This window comes from Muntiacus reevesi, chromosome 3 (genome assembly GCF_963930625.1).
Source record: "Muntiacus reevesi chromosome 3, mMunRee1.1, whole genome shotgun sequence".
Classification (NCBI taxonomy): domain Eukaryota; kingdom Metazoa; phylum Chordata; class Mammalia; order Artiodactyla; family Cervidae; genus Muntiacus; species Muntiacus reevesi.
This window is the reverse complement of record NC_089251.1, coordinates 271,993,246-271,999,733: the sequence shown is the minus strand read 5'-3', so window position 1 is coordinate 271,999,733 and position 6,488 is coordinate 271,993,246.

Genomic DNA, 6,488 nt, shown 5'->3' with positions numbered 1-6,488 from the left:
AGCAAGTGGCCCAATGTGACCCTTGGTCGGCCCTGCCCCTTCACACACAGGCACTGCTGCTGGGCTTGCCCAGGAGCTGCCTAACAGACTGTGCCTCACTCGAGCTCTCTGACGGTGCAGAGGGCCGGAAGAGACGTGTGCATGTAGTTCTGCCTTGGCCTGTGTGTGTGGATACCCTAGTTGTCCCCCAGGCTCAGGGGCAAAGGCCTGAGAGAAGAACACTCAGAAGTGCTTTTCTCCCAGGCTTGGGAGCAGAGTGCGCGGCTTGCGGGATATGCGGGCCTCCCTTAGTGAGGGCGAGGCGGCCAGCTGGCGAGAGTGCTTGCAAACAGGCCTTTGGAGGCAGTCGGGGAGGTCTTCCAGCTGCAGAGTGTTGGTTCTACTCAGAGGACCCAAAGGCCAGGGGCAGGTCTCAGCATGGACCCTGACCCAGGCTAGCCTTTCCCAGACCTTCCTGGCCTCCGGGGGTACTGCCCCACGAAGGGGCAGGTCGCGGGGAGTGTGTCCAGACATGCCCAGGTGCTTCCCCAGGCTCTTTCCATTAGCGTCTTTCCCCTGGTGCCTAGGCCTCATTTGAGGCCTACTTGGAGCGGAGGTTTCTGGCAGGGGCTCTCTCCACACTGCAAGGGGCTGGAGCACGGATTGCCTGGTCAGCGGGAAGAGGCCAGCAAGGGGGTCTTTGCCCAGGGCCTTTTTGGCCCAACAACCTCAGGGCAGCAGTGAGAGAAAGTGGCCCACTGAGCCCCTAGGCCGGTCCTGCCCCTTCACAGACAGGCGCTGCTGCTGGGCTTGCCCAGGAGCCTCCTGACAAACTCTAGCTCAGCCGACGGTGCAGAGGGCCGGAAGAGATGTGTGCATGTGGTTCTGCCTTGGCCTGTGTGTGTGGATCCCCTAGCTGTCCCCCAGGATCAGGGGCAAAGGCCTAAGGGAGGAACACCCCGAAATGCTTTTCTCCACGGCTTGGGTACAGAGTGCGCGGATTGCGGGAAACGTGGGCCTCCCTCAGTGAGGGAGAGGTGGCCAGCCGGCGAGAGTGCTTGCAACCGGCCTTTGGAGGCAGCCTGGGAGGTCTTCCAGCGGCAGAATGCTGGTTCTTCTCAGAGGCCCCACAGGCTAGTGGCAGGTCCCAGCAAGGACTCTGCCCCAGGCCAGCCTTGCCCAGACCTTCCTGGCCTCCGGGGCTACTGCCCCACGAAGGAGCACACTGCAGGGAGTGTGTCCAGACATGCACAGGCGCCTCTCCAGGTGCAGCGCTCACTCCCTGAGCGCCTTTCCCCTGGTGCCTAGGTCTCATTTGAGGCCTTCGTGGAGGGGAGGTCTCTGGCAGGGGCTCTCTCCACACTGCAAGGGACTTGAGCCAGGGAGCCCTGGTCAGAGGGAAGAGGCCAGCAATGGGTGCGATGCCCAAGGCCTCTTTGGCCCAGCAGCCTCAGGGCAGCAGGGTGAGCACGTGGCCCACCATGCCGCTAGGTTGGCCCAGCCCAATCACACACAGGCGCTCCTGCTGTGCTTGCCCAGGAGCTGCCTGACAGACTCTGTCTCACCTAAGCTCTCTGACGGTGCAGGGGGCAGGAAGAGATGTGTGCATGTGGTTCTGCCTTGACCTGGTGTGTGGAGGCCCTAGCTGTCCCCCAGGGTCTGTGGCAAGGGCCTGAGAGAGGACCACTCCGATGCGCTATTGTCTTGGACTTGGGTACAGAGTGCGTGGCTTGCCAGATATGTGGGTCTCCCTTGGGAAGAGATCTTGCAAACCGGCCTTTGGAGGCACCTGGGGAGGTCTTCCAGCGGCAGAGTGCTAGCTCTGCTCAGAGGTCCCACAGGCCAGGGTCAGGTTCCAGCTTTGACCCTGCCCCAGGCCAGCCTTGCCCAGACCTTCCTGGCCTCCGGGGGTACTGCCCCATGAAGGGGCAGGCTGTGGGGAGTGTGTCCAGGCATACCAAGGCATCTCCCCAGGCTCACTCCCTGAGCGCCTTTCCCCTGGTGCCTAGGCCTCATTTGAGTCCTACTTGGAGGTGAGGTTTCTGGCAGGGTCTCTCTCCACACTGCAAGGGCCTGGAGCCCGGACGGCCTGATCAGAGGGAAGAGGCCACAAAGGGGGTCGATGCCCAAGGCCTCTTTGGCCACAGCCTCAGGGCAGCAGGGAGAGCAAGTGGCCCAATATGCCCCTAGGTCGGCCCTGCCCCTTCACACATAGGCGCTGCTGTTGGGCTTGCCCAGGAGCTGCCTGACAGACTGTGGCTCACCCGAGCTCTCTGACGGTGCAGAGGGTCGGAAGAGACGTGGGCATGTGGTTCTGCCTTGGCCTGGGTGTTGGAGCCCCTAGCTGTTCCTCAGGCTCAGGGGCAAAGGCCTGAGAGAGGCACACTCTGAAGTGCTTTTCTCCCAGCCTTGGGAGCAGAGTGCGCGGCTTGCGGGAAACGCGGGCCTCCCTCAGTGACGGCGAGGCGGCCAGCCGGTGAGAGTGCTTGCAAACAGGCCTTTGGAGGCAGCCGGGGAGGTCTTCTAGCGGCAGAGTTTTGGTTTTGCTCAGATTACCCAAAGGACAGGGGCAGGTCCCAGCATGGACCCTGCCCCAGTCCAGCCTTGCCCAGACCTTCCTGGCCTCTGGGGGTACTGCCCCACGAAGGGGCAGGCTGCGGGGAGTGTTTCCAGACATACCCAAGCACCTCCCCAGGCTCATCCCCTGAGCGCCTTTTCCCTGGTGCCTAGGCCTCATTTGAGGCCTACTTGGAGGGGAGGTTTCTGGCAGGGGCTCTCTCCACAATTCAAGGGTCTGGAGCACGGATCGCCTGGTCAGCGGGAGGAGGCCAGCAAGGGGGTCTATGCTCAAGGCATCTTTGGCCCAGCAGCCTCAGGGCAGCAGGGAGAGCAAGTGGCCCACTGTGCCCCTAGGTCGGCCCTGCCCCTTCACAGGCAGGCGCTGCTGCAGGGCTTGCCCAGGAGCTGCCTGACAGACTCTGGCTCAGCCGAGCTCTCTGACAGTGCAGAGGGCAGGAAGAGACGTGTTCATGTGGTTCTGCATTGGCCTGAGTGTGTGGATCCCCTAGCTGTCCCCCAGGCTCAGGGGCAAAGGCCTGAGAGAGGAACACCCCGAAGCGCATTTCTCCCAGGCTTGGGAGCAGAGTTCATGGCTTTAGGGAAACGCGGGCCTCACTCGGTGAGGGAGAGGCGGGCAGCTGGTGAGAGTGCTTGCAAACCGGCCTTTGGAGGCTGCCGGGGAGGTTTTCCAGCGGCACAGTGCTGGTACTGCTCAGAGGACCCACAGGCCAGGGGTAGGTCCCAGCAAGGACACTGCCCCAGGCCAGCCTTGACCATAACTTCCTGGCCTCCGGGGGAACTGCCCAACAAAGGGGCTTGCGGCGTGTAGTGTGTCCAGACATGCCCAGACGCCTCCCCAGTCTCATTCCCTTTAGCGCCTTTCCCATGGTTCCTAGGGCTCATTTGAGGCCTACATGGAGGGGAGGTTTCTGGCAGGGCCTCTCTCCACACTGGAAGGGACTGGAGCCCGGACGGCCTAGTTACAGGACAGAGGCCAACATGGGGGTCGATGCCCAAGGCCTCTTTGTCCCAGCAGCCTCAGGGCAGCAGGGTGAGCAAGTGGCCCACAGTGCCTCTAGGTCGGCCCTGCCCCATCACACACAGGCGCTGCTGCTGGGCTTGCCCAGGAGCTGCCTGACAGACTCTGGCTCACCCAAGCTCTCTGACGGTGCAGGGGGCAGGAAAAGACGTGTGCATGTGGTTCTGCCTTGGCCTGGGAGTGTGAAGCCCCTAGCTGGCCCCCGGCTCAGGGGCAAGGGCCCTGAGAGAGGACCACCACTAATCATATTTCTCCCGTGCTTGGAAGCAGAGTGCGCGGCTTGCGGGAAACGTGGGCTTTCCTCGGGTATAGTGCTTGCAAACATGCCCTCAGGTGTCGGCCGGGGACGTCTTCTAGCGGCAGAGTGCTGGATTTGCTCTGTGGCCCCACAGGCCAGGGGCAGGTCCCAGCATGGACCCTGCTCCAGGCCTGCCTTGTCCAGACCTTCCTGGCCTCCTGGGGTACTGCCCCACGACGGGTCAGGCTGCGGGGAGTGTGTCCCGACATGCCCAGGCGCCTCCCCAGGCTCATTCCCTTAGTGCCTTTACCCTGGTGCCTAGGCCTCATTTGAGGCCTACTTGCAGGGGAGGTTTCTGGCAGGGGCTCTCTCCACACTGTAAGGGCCTGGAGTCCAGACATCCTGGTTAGAGGGAAGAGGCCAGCAAGGGGGTCGATGTCCAAGGCCTCTTTGGCCCAGCAGCCTCAGGGCAGCAGGGAGAGCAAGAGGCCCACTGCGCCCCTAGGTCGGCCCTGCCCCTTCCCACACAGGTGCTGCTGCTGTGCTTGCCCAGGAGCTGCCTGACACTCTTGCTCACCCGAGTTCTCTGACGTTGCAGGGGGCAAGAACAGACGTGTCCATTTGATTCTGCCTTGGCCTGGGATTGTGGAGCCTATACCTGTCCCCCAGGCTCTGGGACAAGGGCCCTGAGAGAGGATCACCCCGAAGCACTTTTCTCCCTGGCTTGGGAGCAGAGTTCGTGGCTTATGGGAAACGCGGGCCTCCCTCGGGGAGGGAGCGGCGGCCAGCCAGCGAGAGTGCTTGCAAACCGGCCTTTGGAGGCATCCGGGGAGGTCTTCCAGCGGCGAGGGCCGGTTCTGCTCAGAGGCCCCACAGGCCAGGGACAGGTCCCAGCATGGACCCTGCCCCAGGCCAGCCTTGTCCAGACGTTCCTGGCCTCCGGGGGTACTGCCCCACAAGGAGGCAGGCTGCGGGAAGTGTGTCCAGGCATGCCCAGATGCCTCCCCAGGCTCATTCCCTTAGCGCCTTTCCCCTGTTGCCTAGGCCTCAGTTGAGGCCTAATTGAAGGGGAGGTTTCTGGCAGGGGCTCTCTCCACACTGCAAGGACCTGGAGCCTGGACGGCCTGGTCAGAGGGAAGAGGCCAGGAAGGGGGTCGATGCCCAAGGCCTCTTTGGCCCAGCAGCCTCAGGGCAGCAGGGAGAGCAAGAGGCCCACTGTGCCCCTAGGTCGGCCCTGCCTCTTCACACAGAGGCTGCCGGGGTCCAGCCTCGACATGATCCAGGGGGTACCTCAGGATGAACCGCGTTGGCGAGAGAGAAAGAGACGTGAGACTAGACTTGATAGGCCCAAGTCTGTGTTTTACTTTCTGATAACTGGGTTTATACCCTTTCACAGAACGTTTTTAAGGTACAAGATGTTTACTCATGATTTCACAGGATTAGCATACATCATTTTGATTTTTAGGAAAAGCAGGATTTTTTTGCTTTCTAATTCTATAGTAGTTTTTAGCACATGATCTTCTGGCCTTGAGGCTATTAACATTTTATGCAGGTCAAGTGATTGTAAACCTATTTTCCGTTTTTATGGTGACCTTAACTGAAAGGTAACAGGGTCATAGGGAAACAGTACAGAGTAGAATTATATTCTTCTTAATACAAAAATTAATCTTACCGCAAAAGTTGTCAGTTGCGTTTATCTAAGAAGTTTACCCCTTACAGACTCTGCGGCTTCAGTGAGGCAGCTTCTGCCCTAGTACTCCTGACTGACAATTAACAACCATCTCATTGGTACCACACTAGGGCTAAGTTCTTATTTGTCTAGATCTTTAACTATATTAACAATGGTTTTTATAACACAACCTTAGCACATTAAAGGCAAAAATACAGCAAGCAAAACACAGCAAGCAAATCACAACCCAATAACCACCTATAGAATAATTTTCTTATGTTTTCTAATAGGACTCCTTTACCCCTTAAAAGGGCTCTATGTCTATTAGGGCTTTTATAGAATCAGGTTCTTCATGCTATTTTATGATTAGGATATTATAAGCAATCATGCATATTAGTACCAAGCGCATAAATGCATTTGGCTAACAAAACTACCAGCAGAGGTGTTTGAATTAAAACACTCCTTTCACCCTGAATAATCTCATAAAAAACTACCACCTGGGAAACTTATTGATTAAAGTTCTAAATTGATTCTTATTTGGGAAGAGATCGGGGAAGGCCTTCCTGTCTGTGTCAGAGAAATTAGGGAGTAGTTCATTGAGGCAGGCATCAGAAAGACAGATATCATCTTTAAGGTTAGAGCCGGGGGCAGCTTTTCAAAATCCCTGAAAACCTGATCTGCCTTGCCTGTCAGGCTTTCTCCTCGTGACCTTGTCATGGGTGGGATCCCGTGAGCTAGCCTTTTCAAAATCCCCTGAAAACCTGATTCGTCTTGCCCGTCAGGTTTTCTCCCTTACGGCCTTGTTAGGGGTAGGGTTTCGTGAGCTGACTTTTTCGAAACCCCTGAAAACCTGATTCGCCTTGCCTGTCAGGTTATCTCCCTTACGGCCTTGTTAGGGGTAGGGTTTCGTGAACTGACTTTTTCGAAACCCCTGAAAACCTGATTCGCCTTGCCCATCAGGTTTTCTCCCCTATGGCCTTTTTAGGGGTAGGGTCTCATGTGTT